The sequence below is a fragment of the Solea senegalensis genome, linkage group LG1, assembly GCF_019176455.1.
Source record: "Solea senegalensis isolate Sse05_10M linkage group LG1, IFAPA_SoseM_1, whole genome shotgun sequence".
Taxonomy (NCBI): domain Eukaryota; kingdom Metazoa; phylum Chordata; class Actinopteri; order Pleuronectiformes; family Soleidae; genus Solea; species Solea senegalensis.
In genome coordinates this window covers 34,817,992-34,830,726 of record NC_058021.1, presented here as the reverse complement: position 1 = coordinate 34,830,726, position 12,735 = coordinate 34,817,992, and the positions used below count along the sequence as shown (strand labels likewise).

Below are 12,735 nucleotides of genomic sequence, written 5' to 3'. Positions count from 1 at the left end.
AAGCTAGCGGCTCTCGTCTTCCTCTTTTTTTGTCCATTCATTTTTATGTCTCTCTCTTTTTAGCGGGTGTCAGCTAACGCTCTGTGTTTAGCCGTGTGAAGAAGTGAAAATGAGGATGAATGGATGAGTTGGGGGAGGAGCCACTGACCATATGTTAGCTATTTATGACCTGACTGTTTTTACATCCTCTTCATCACACACACTGAAGTAATTATATCTATAGATATATGTATATCTATATCTATATTAAATATTAAAGTGACGCTAATGTTTCTGTTTAATGACTGAACTGAAACTCTCTCTTTTATCTCTGTCTAAGTCCCTCTATCTTTATCTCTCGACCACGGCAGGAAGTTCACACTCACACAGAGAGAGAGAGAGAGAGAGAAAGAGAGAGAGAGAGAGAGATTGATGGCTATTCTCTATCTTTCTTTGACCTCAACGATGCTTCCCCCACTTTTCCCCCTCACTCAGCTGTCGTTAGCCATCATCCTCTCCTCCTCGTCTACTTATCCTGTTCTCCTCCATTTCTTCTCCTCTACTTTTCCTCTTCTATTTCTTCTCCCCCACTTTTCCTGTTCTTCTCTTCCCCTACTTCTCCTCAGATAAACTACTCCTGTTTGGATCCTCACGTCTAAACAATCCTCACTGACTTCCTCTCAGCTGATGTTGTTGATGACTTCAAGACTGTTTGTTTGTCAAACGTCTTTGTTGTTTGAGTTTTTTAATGATTTCTTTGTTTCATGGAGCATAGAAAGCAGAAAATATTCACATTTAAGAAGCTGAAAAATCACAAAAACTGGATTTAAATGATGACATTTCTATTACAACAGCTGCTGATTCATTTAGTCACTGATTACTTGTTGTAACTGCTCACATTTAAGGAGCTGGAACAGTTTTATTTTGACTGTAACTTTATTTTTATACAGGTTTATAAGGTTTAAGTGAAGATGATATTTGTGGGATTCTTTGCTAAAAGTGAAGAAATTAGTATTTTAGTTTAGTTTTCTGTGACTTTATTCTTGTTTTTGTTTTGTTTCTCCCCATCTTTTCTTTAACTTCTTCAGATTCTTTATCTCCCTCTCATTACAGATTGACCGGTGTGTGCGTGCGTGTGTGTGACTGTGTGTGTGTGGAGTTTAGACCTGACATAATAAAGTGTTCAGATAACATCGACGGCGTGTCAGCTCTACTGTATCACATACCAGAGAGGGGAGGGGGGAGGAGGAGGAGGGGGCAGAGTCTGAGGGGTGGAGTCTGTGGGATGGAGGAGGAGAGTGTCTCAACCAACCAGTGAAGAGAGTGACTGTGGAAAATGTCTACCAGCTATCGGCCAATCAGCACGCAGATTCCTCTACACACACACACACACACACACTCTCAGTCTCATCAGTATCTTTATATATTATTAATGTTTGTTCTTTTTTGTTTCATTTAAAATAAAGAAAATTAATATTATCATATTATTAATAATTATTATAAATATTTGATTGATTTCACAGGCATTTAAGAAAAGATTAATGTATTTATATACTAGTTCATATTTTCATAATTATCTGATCTTAGTTCAAAGAATAATTGAATTTAAAGGGTTGTTCCGTGTGTTTTTGTGGGACAGTATGAGGCAGTGACGACAAAAGAACCCCAAAAACATCAACAATGAAGAGAAGCAGAGACACAGAGTCAACGCTTCAGAGATGGTCACATGATCAACAGGTGGTCACGTGATCAGGAGACAAAAGCCAGAAGCAGCAACTGATGCAGTGGTTTTTGTTTTAGGTGCAAAAAGTGAGCAGCGGAAACAAGCAAGAGACAAGTAGCAGGGAGAGGACGGGAGGAGAGGAGACCATGACAAGGAAAAGTGAGAAGGAAATGAGGAGACAAAATGATAAAGAGGAGAGGTGAAGAGACACAATAACAAGACGAGGACAATAAGGAAAAGAAACAAGGTGTCAAGAGAAGACAGGAGGGACAGAAACAAGGAGAGGAGAAGATAACAAGGAAAGAGGGAGTGAGGAGACAAGGAAAGGAGACAAGAAGGTAACAAGGAAATGAGTAGACAAGACAAAGAGAAGACAGGGAAAATAAAAAAGGGTGGAAACAGAGGAAGCGCAGTGGTGTTGCTGTGTACAGCCAGCAGTTCAATGAATGAATGGATGAATGAAGGGATGAAGGGAGTGGGAGGAGGAGCATATTTACCCGTCCTTTTTCGTAAAGCAACGTTCGCTCGTGTCTCGGGTGGGACAGTATGGGAGGGGACGGGGTTTGTTGTGTGTGTGTCTGCAACCACTGCTCACACTGCAGGGGGAGAGACACAGAGACAGTCAGTGACACACACGCACATAGTGTGACAACATGATCATGTAAACACACACAAGACACCCACACACAGAGATGACCTGCTGTGCTGTGAGCGCCCCCTGCTGCTGAGAACCAGCCTAAACACAGGCACTCACTCTGAGTGACAATATGGCTGCCAGTGGGGACACGAGAAGTAAACCACTCACACTCCCACACCAAACCCCATAGAGAAAATCAGTGATTTAACGTCATAGCACACAGGAGTTGTTGATCCACTGCTGCCTCCTTTGTTCAGATTGACCTCAGTGACACAAAGTGACCACACAAGGCAACAGCAGACCAGCAGCTCTGTAGCCATTTTTTTGAGTCAAGAAGAGAAGAAACAAACTTTATACATCCAGATAAACAACACACACACACACACAGGTCTGATCAAACACTAACAGCAGGTACAGAGGTTGACATTGAAACAATCACCGCTGTCAGATAACGAGAAAAATCAGATGACACAAGTAACAGGTAACAAAGAAGATACTGCTATCAGCACAAGGTGTGTGTGTTTGTGTGTAACACACTACTGAGACAGCATTATTAATATAATTACTGATCATCACTAACAAAATATGATATTAACACTGTAAATAAATAAAAAATAATAAAAATAATAGTTAAATGAAACTATAACCGCAACGATAATAATTAAAAGGTGGATGACGTCAATTGAAATTGCAAAGGTTTAGGCGACGACAGGAGGCGTCGCTGCTGCACTAAAGGTGATAATCTGCTGCTGTGGGACGAGGGAAGGAGGGAGGAGACGGAGGAAAAATGGAAGGATGCAGAGTGGATGTATTTATAGATGGATGGATGAGGAGGGAAAGAAGGAGGGGAAGCAGGCAAAGAGAAAGATTAAGAGCTTAGTGCGTAGATAAGACTAATTAGGAGGCAAGTGAGGATGCACAGAGAGGAGGAGGAGGAGGGGAAATGTGGTGAATTACACCTTTAATGAAAGCAAAATACAAACTTTTTTTATTTTAAGTGTTTCACTGCTGTTAGTGCCACACTCATATAAATTAACCCCAGCTCACACAGGTCGTAACGCGGCTCCGTCCTAAACCAGGGTTTATTGCCGCGTTCCCGCTCCGACACCCACAAATCCCCCGCTAAGCCATGAGCTAATGAGCTAGCGCTGGGGCCGCTAACTCACCGCCACACAGATACACAGCAACGCCACGTCTGCAGCTTTAAAACGGCACTAAATGCTTTTAAGCCGTCAACGAGAGATGAAAACGTTTTTAAAAAAACAACAGACACAAGCAGGGCGCTGACATCTGAGGCCGTTCTGTCGAATTCTGATGACTCATGTTATCACAACTGATGACTCGTCAGTCTAAAAAGAACTCATCTAAAAAAAGTACTAAGCGTTAGCATTAACAACCTTAAGTTGGCTAATTATGGGCTGAGCCACGAATGTCAGGGGCCCAAACAGCTCCCGGCACAAATTTGGGGGAGGAGCCTATTCAGATTATTATTATATATGTGGCTCATTTTTAAGGGGGTTAACGTGCATAAAAACTCCTTAAACTTGGTTAGTTCCCAGACCTGTGCGTTGCTCAGGAGCTCTACAATGCCCCCTAAAGTAAAAACAGAGGCCAATTTGAAAGGTTTTGTAGATTCAAAACGGTGCGGCCATGGCAACCCTCGATCTTTTGGTGAATTTCGACCTTCGCCACGAAACAGGAAGTGCCCTATGACTTCAGCATAGTTCCACCAAATTTCTATATCTCGAGACTTGGTGGGAAGATGTTATAGACTAAGACGAACAAAAAAGTCCCCCCATAACCATGGTCTCAACTCAACAGGAAGTCGCGGGGTGAACTATTTTGAGTTTTAATTAAAAGTATTTAAGAAAAAGTATTTTAAAGAAAAACTAATCTAAAAGGTTGTAAATGTTGCAACACTTCTGTTAAAGTTATTAGCTTTAAGGCTATTTTCCCCACATTTAGATGACTCATGTTGGCCTCAGACAACTGCTCAGATAACTGCTAGTATGCTAACTGTAGCTTGTTATCTGCTGGTGCTAAAAGTTAAGAATTAGTTTTGTTGCATCAGTAGAATAAAGGTGAGCCTCCTCCATCTGTTTTTTTCCTGCTGGATTAAGTTTCCTTCTTTACTACCAACTCACAACTCATGAAACATTAACCAGCGGTGGCGCTGCAGTGCACTGGTTAGTGTATGTTACACTGTAACCGGGTGAAGCGGGGAGTTGGCAGGAGAAGTGACGATGCAGAACCTGAGAGTGGGTTTGAGGATGAAGGGACCGGGGATGAGGAGGCCTGTAACTCACTCTGATGGTAAAAATAACTCGCCGAGCAGGATCAGGAATGTGTGTGTTTTAGAATGCTGCTCTGCTCCGGGTTTGACAGGCATGGACAAGTGTAGAGGGCCTGGAGGAGGAGGAGGAGGAGACGAGGATGCAGGAAAGACAAGAGGAGAGGACAGGAGAAAGATCTAACTAATAAAATATAAATATCTCACTGTTAGACAGACTTCCAACAGGAAACTGACATTTTTAAACCACTCACTCTCCCACACCAAACCCCATAGAGAAAATCAGTGATTTTAACATCACAGCACACAGGAGTTGTTGATCCACTGCTGCCTCCATCACTAAGTTTAAATGTCTTATTGTCTTATGTCTGTTAATTTGGCATATGAAATGCTTGTTTCAGATTTACCTCAGTGACACAAGGTGACCACACGAGGCAGCAGTAGACCAGCAGCTCTTGTGTCCCTGCAAGCTAAAATCACTGATAGAGAAACTCCAAAGTCCATAGAGATAATCACTTTCTCAATGGGGTTTGGTGTGGGAGAGTGAGTGGTTTACAAACTTCAGTTTCCTGTTGAAAAAGTCTGTCAAAAAACCTAAACTATCCCTTTAATATGTACATCATATTTAATACTACTTCTGTGTCAGACTGCTAAAAAAGAAGGACACAGGGTAAGGAGAAAAGGAGATAGGAGGGGGTAAACTGGTCGAAACTGGGGGAAAAAAATCATCTCAACAGCTGTTTTAATCACACACACACACACACACAGTAGACTGTGTTAAGGAAACAGGGTGTAACGCTTCATGGATGGAGAAGGTTGAGCGAGGTTCAAGTGAATTTGAAAAGTAAGAGAGAGTGTGTGGATGGTACGTTCACTGACTTAAAAAAAACAGGAAGTGAAAGAAGAAGAAGAAAGAAAGAAGTGAACGTCTTGTCAGAGAAAATCTGGTTGGACCAGACGAGCAGCTTCACTCTGCAGCTCTGACTAAACTCTGCTCTGATTGGCCGGCTGCCCCGCCCCCCGCTTGTAAGCACAGAGCTGATTGGCCGATAGCCCTGTGGCCCTGGCAGAGTGCCTGAATCCTGCCTCAAGGACATAAACACCTCCCCCTCTCCTCTCTCGGTCTCTCCTGTTGTTTGAGTGCTTGCCCTGTCACAGCATCCTTATCACCTCAGATGAGTCAGTACTTGCAGTTACTGGTTAATTCTGTGTTCAAGTCTGATCATGTTTCGAGTGACAGCGACTGTTCCACACGCCTGACAGAGACCCTGAACGCACCACCAATGACGCTGTCAAGTGTCTCACCGTGAACCTGACACGACGGGAACGTCATTGGGTTTCAATAAAGACAAGTTTACAAAGTAAAAGCCTCAGTTACTGAGGGTCCATGCTGCAAATAACCTGTAGCCCTGCAGTTTTCAAAATAAGAGCATGTGTTTCTGTTCGTCCACGCTAAAACACAGGGACGTAGTTTTCAAAATAAAAATCTCAATTTTCTAATGGTACACACTAAAATACAGCCTTGCATTTCTCAAAATAAAAGTCACAGTTTATATTCGTCCACACTGAAATACATCCCTGTAGTTTTCAAAATAAAAGTAATGGGGTTTTTTTTCGTCCACGCTAAAACATCAAACCTAGTTCTCAAACCAAAAAATCTCAACTTCTGATGGTCCACACTAAAATGTAACCCTGCCGTTTTCAAAATAAAACTCATGGTTTCTGTTCATCCACACTTAAACACAGGCAAGTAGTTTTCAAAACAAAAGTCTCAGTTACCATTCATCCACACTAAAACCACAAACTCGTGTTTCAAAATAAGAGTAGGTGTTTCTGTTCGTCCACACTAAGTTACAACCCTGCAGTTTTCAAAACAAAAGTCTTGTGTTGTGTTCATCCACACCAGAACATCATCCCACAGTTTTCAAAATAAAAGTTACTGTTCATCCACACTAAAACACAACCCCAAACTTTTTTTTTTTCAAAATAAGTCCCACTTCTAAAACACTACACTAGAATTTTAAAACTAGTACGGCCACCGGCACCATTCCCAGTTTCCGAGGGGCAGAACCAAAGCAACAGTGATACCATCACATCCCAGCATGTTATCATAGACGTTAATGATGCCTGCAGGGTCCTCTCTGGTGTGTTTAGATGCATTTAAAGGCCTGAACAGTGCCTTTGGGGTCCACATTAAGATACTCATTACGGTCTAAACAAAGAGTGAGGGACAGTGGCTTCTGCCCATCATCATGACACAGCACTTTTACTTCCTGTATTTGAACGCGGGGCTGATTCCTCAAATGAACATGGGAAACAAAAAAGAAAGCAAAAAAAACACCTCTCATCAGCTGACTTTCTATCGTGTGTGTGTGAGAGATGATTTACTGTCTTCTCTTTTTCCAGCTTTCTTCTGTAATTACAGCCACTGTGGGAGAAGGAGGAGTCAGATTGTGAGGGGGTAACTGTCAACATGCTCAGCAGCTGTCACACACACACACACACACACAAAAACAGGTGTCGGCGACAGCCAACGACCTCTGCTCTCTCCTCTGTTAGACCTCTATTCATCAGGCCATGCTAACAGATGCTAACCTGGACGTGTGTGTGTGTGTGTTTCACAATTAAAGATCTATTCACTCGTGAGTCCCCTGCATCACAGACACTTCACCAGATTATGTCTTTACCGTTACAGTGACTGACACACACACTAGATTTCCTGCACATTAATTAGTCATTTCTGATTTGAAAAACAGAACTTCAGTTACATTTCCTCCGTTTCTACTTTCATTTAACCGTTTTTAAATTGCGAACATGTTCCACCCACTGCAATAAGTCAAAAATAAGTGAGTCTGTGTGTTTAGATTAATTCGTTTTCGTTTATGGACATTTTGTCCCCACACAGAACACACACACACACACACACAGTTTTTACACATGAATCTCTTGATATCCTTAATCAGTCATTTCCTTTTTAAAAACAGAACTTCAGATACATTTTCTGCAATTTTCTTGTTATTTAACCGTTTTTAAAAGACAAACATTTACCATCTACTACAATCAGTCAAAAACAAATGAGTCCGTGTGCGAATTTGGCTTCTATATTGATCATTTATAGCTTAACCTAGTATTGATTAATATTGATCAATTAATCAGGCATAATCAATTAATCAGGAATAATAAGAGGCAAAGTCAGTGTCCTCATGTATCGCAGTGTTTGTGGACATCTTGTCCACACAAGGAGGACACACACAGTCTCTCAATTACTTGCGTTCCTGCAACGATTAAAACTGAACTTCAGTAAAATTTTCCACGTTTTTTAATTTCATTTAACCAATTTCAAAAATACAACACTTTCCACCTGCTGCATGAAGTCAAAAACATGTTTGTCCGTGTGCTTACAAGAATTTGGCATCTATACTGATCACATGTAGCCTAATCTACTATTGATTAACAGTTGATCAATCAAGTTGTCAATTTACAGAAGAGACTGAGAATAAGTCAAAGTGTCCTCACGTACCTCTGAGTCTGTGGACATTTTGTCTGTACACAGAGAACACAGAGACACACACACACACACTTCAGCTGTTTTAAAATAGCGACTGAGTGAGTAAAGATGTTACATTTGTGCAGAAACATTAGCCTCGGACTCTGTTCATCACTTCATCCCTGCAGGAGTCCCTCTCTCCTCCTCCTCCTCCTCCTCATGCAGTTGTTTCTACGCTCAACAAAGACACACATTCATCCTTTAGACGAACACACACACACACACCGCCTGTATGTCTGCTAACACAACTGGAAGTATGTGTGTAAAGGAGAGAGAGTGAGAAAGAGTGAGAGAGAGAGAACACATACTTACATACTTGCAGGCTGACAGCTACTGTGTGTGTATGTGTGTGAGTGTTGAAAAAACGCACACACGCACGCGCGCGCACACACACACACAGCTGGCCACATCCATAACACTACGAGTGTGTGTGATTCAACCGGCTGCTGCTGTTGAGAGTGTGTGTGTGTGTTGCCTCTAGGCCTCAGAGCGTGCTCACACATGCTAGAGTCAGTTTGAGATGTAGACTAATTCAACACACACGCACGCACGCGCACACACACACGATGAAAGAGTTTTCAGAGATGGAGAGAACATAAAAGAGGAGGGATGAAGACGAGTCACACCCAAACTTCTAAACTTTGTCCACGTTAAAACATAAACATGTAGTATTCAAAAATAAAACTCATGGTTTCTGTTCGTCCACGCTAAAACACAAACATGTAGTTTTCAAAATAAAACTCATGGTTTCTGTTCGTCCACGCTAAAACACAAACATGCAGTTTTCAAAATAAAACTCATGGTTTCTGGTCGTCCACGCTAAAACACAAACATGTAGTTTTCAAAATAAAACTCATGGTTTCTGTTCGTCCAAGCTAAAACACAAACATGTAGTTTTCAAAATAAAACTAATGGTTTCTGTTCGTCCACGCTATAACACAAACATGTAGTTTTCAAAATAAAACTAATGGTTTCTCTTCGTCCACGCTAAAACACAAACATCTAATTTTCAAAATAAAAATCATGGTTTCTGTTCGTCCATGCTAAAACACAAACATGTAGTTTTCAAAATAAAAATCATGGTTTCTGTTCGTCCATACTAAAAACACAACCCTCCCACTTAAATAAAACTGAGTCACAAAGGGAGATAAAGGGAGCAAAGGAGGCAAGGGAAGGAGATGAGGGAGGTTTAACTGGTCCAAACTGGGGTGAAAAAAAAAAAGTTTGTCTCCTCGGTAACAACAGCTGTTAAAATGACTAACACACATACACGATGGGAGGGTTACAAGCAGTGAGTGATCTGATTGGCTCAAAGTGCGGCCTTGTACTTTAGCCTGTATCAGAGAGAGAGAGAGAGATTATGGAGGTGTAAAGTTGAAAAGGGGTGAGGAGGGGAAAAGACAGGGAGAAGGAGGGAGAGGAGAGAAAGAACCAGGGAGAAAAAGTTAGTGAGAGAGGAGGAAGCGAGTAGATGATAAAAGGGAGGAGAATGGAGAGATGCAGAAGGACAGAGAAAAGAGGGGGAGGAAGGGAATGGGGGATGGGAGTTAAAGTGGAGGAGGATAGAAGGATGGAGAGAAAGAGGGAGGAGGAGAAGAGGAGCAGCATCTCCTCAGCTGAACTGAATCATCTCATTACATGTGAATTCTTCTGACACAAAGACGAGCTTTATTGTGAAAGGAGGGGGAGAGACTCTCTCTCTTTCTCTGAATCTCTCTCGCTCTAGTGTCGGCCATCTTGTTTTACAGCATCTTTTACAGAGTGAGAGCAAAGGGCTTGAGCAGATAAGCTGTTAATGTGTGACTGTGGGTGAGGAGGAGGAGGTGATGGACTTTGTCAAAGTAAAACCTCCTCCTCCTGTATCACTGCTGAAAAAACACTGCTGCATCCTTCACTTCCTGTCTGGAGAGGAAGCAGGATGAGGGAGGGTGTGGGGGTGTGTGTGTGTGTGCAGACTGAGCATTCCTCTGTTTCTCCCTCCCTACCTCCCCCACAGAGGTGAGGAGCATTTTAGCATTTAACTATTAAAAACGACCTCTTCTTTAAATGCTTTTATTTTGAAGGCGGCAGTCAGAGCGATACGCTCAGGTGTGTGACCCGAGAGGAAGAGAAGACAACGACTGAGATGGAGGAAGAAGAAGAAAAAAGGGACAGTGCATGATTTTAAGCATGAAAAGGAAAGAGGAAAAAATGCGAAGGGGGGGGCAACAAAAATGTAGAAAATGAAGGAGGAGGAAGTGCAGGATGAAGAGGGGACAGAAAATGTGACGGACAATGGTGGTTGTTTTTTTAAAAGGGCAGTTCATGGTTTTCATTTACGGAAAAAGAGGAAGAGGAGGAAGAAGAGGAAAAATGGAGGGAGGGAGAGGTAGAGACGGAGAGAGGGGGAGGAGAGAAGGGAGTGTGGGAGAAAAGTGGGAAAATATGGAGAGAAGGAAAAGAAAATGGAGGAAAAGGATGAAAAACATGAAGAGAAGAAGAAGAGAGACAGAGAAAAGTGTATAGGGCGTGGTGTGTGAGGAAGACCAGGTTTCAATGGAGTGTAAAGACTCAGGGCCTGTGTGTGTGTGTGTGTGTGTGCCTCCAGGACACACACACACACTCCCATGGCAGTCTTTATTGTCTTCCCACTCAGAATGAATGGAGTCTGGTGGTCACACCTATGACGACTATTGCAAACCCCCCAATACACACACACACACACACACACACACACCTGAGGCCACACCCACCACAAACACGCATATAGACACACAAACCTGAGGCCACACCCACCACACACACAAACATCCCCCATCCCCTCTAACACACACATCCCTTAAGAAACTTAAGAAACCCACACAAACAGAACTCCAGTGAAATTTTCGACATCTTTCCTTTCACCTCACTGGTTTTTGCGGGGGGAGTTCCCGTCTGACGCAGGTGATCCATGATCCATGATCCATGAATCCAGTGAGAATTAATTCGGCATCTACTTTGATCGTCTACGACCAAACACCTGGTATTGATTAGTCCTGATCGATCAGACCTGTCTGACATGACACACACACACACACACACACACACACACACACACACACACACACACCTCAGCACTTGCTGCACGTTCAAAAAAGAGTGTCTTCCTCTTTTTTAAACTGTTGTGTTTGTGATGTTTTAGGAAACAGGAAAAGGAAAGGAGGCAGGGTAAGGAAACAAGGGAGAGAGGATGGTGAGGTAGCAAAGGATGAAAGGGGAGGATCTGAGGAGAGGAACGTGAAAAGGGGCAAACACGGAGAGGAAAGGAAGCAGGGTAAGTAAAGGAGAAGAGGACGGTGAAGTAGGAAGGAGAGGAAAGGAGGAAAGAATATGATGGTAAGGACAGGAAAGGAGAGGAAACAAGGAGTGGTAGAGACGCACACGCGCACACACACCTTTTTACTTCCTGCACCTTCAGAATAAAAGCATCTTCCTGTTTTTGGTGCGTTTCTGAAGTGTCTGTTTTGAGGGCGAGGGAACAAGGAGAGGAAAAAGGAAGCAGGGAGGAGGAGGCAATGGGAGGAAAGTGAAATGAGCAAACAAGAAGAAGAAATAGGAAAGAGAGAAACACATACACACCTTTACACCTGCTGCACCTTCAAAATAAAAGCATTTTTCCTTTTCTAAAGCAGAGTGAAGTAGGAAGACAATGAAAGGAGGCAAGGGGGGATTTAAGGAAAGGAGATGAAATAGGAGACAAACAAGGAGCGGTACAGAGGACACACAGACACAGACACACGGATGCTCATGGATGGAAGGAGAAGAGAGACAGAAAAGTCTGGGGGCATGTTGGTGTTGTGGTTGTCACGGCAACGAGGCGTGTCCTGTGTGCAGAACAAACAATGGTACCTTTTCACAGGAGGGAGGGGCAGAATGTGTGTGTGTGTCAGATTACAGTCTTACTAACAGTCAGATTAACAGGGATTATTCAGACTCAAGTCTGTTTGCTCCATTCATGGCCTGCTGCTCTGACACACACACAAACACACACACCCACACACAGACACTGACCTTAACCCTCACACAGCTGAATGCGAGTCATAACATAAGGAGGGACAAACACACACACAAAGCTAGTGAGGTAGTGATTGCAGTTAAAACATTATCTATCTGTGCTGATTTCACTGTTATTTGCATGCTCTCTCACTCAAAAACTGCAGAGTCAGCATGGACGTTGGGAGGAGGAGGAGGCGGGCAAGCGAGCTAGAGACAGACAGAGCGATGAAGAGAGAGAGACTGGAAACCTCCCTTCAGAGCTTCCAACATGTCTCTAGTGTATGTGTGTGTGGGATGTACCACTGTGCAGCTGCGGGGGGGGGGACACACACAACAGGAAAGTTCCACTTTAGCGGCACTAATTTATTACTATTAGTTTGTTTATAACTCCATGGTCATGTGATCACATGGCGTGGTTCACAAAAGCAGCAGATCAAAGCAGAGAGTGAACTATGAGACTTTTTAGTTTGTTTTTCTGAATCCGCGATGAGTGTTTTGTTTTGATATTTAATAATGAAAAACAAAGCTTCTTAAATGGGAATATT

General features: G+C 42.7%; 1 protein-coding gene across 5 annotated transcripts in view; it reads right to left on the bottom strand.

The window, feature by feature from the left end:
• rreb1a (ras responsive element binding protein 1a) overlaps positions 1–12,735 on the bottom strand; it is a 45,683-nt gene that overhangs the window by 23,828 nt on the left and 9,120 nt on the right. For 2 of the 5 annotated variants that reach the window (XM_044025545.1, XM_044025554.1), the window contains exon 2: positions 2,200–2,298. The exons of the other annotated variants lie outside the window; for them this stretch is intronic. The gene's annotated coding sequence lies outside the window, so the exon portion shown is untranslated. The remainder of the gene's footprint in view (positions 1–2,199; positions 2,299–12,735) is intronic. 5 annotated transcript variants of the gene reach the window in all.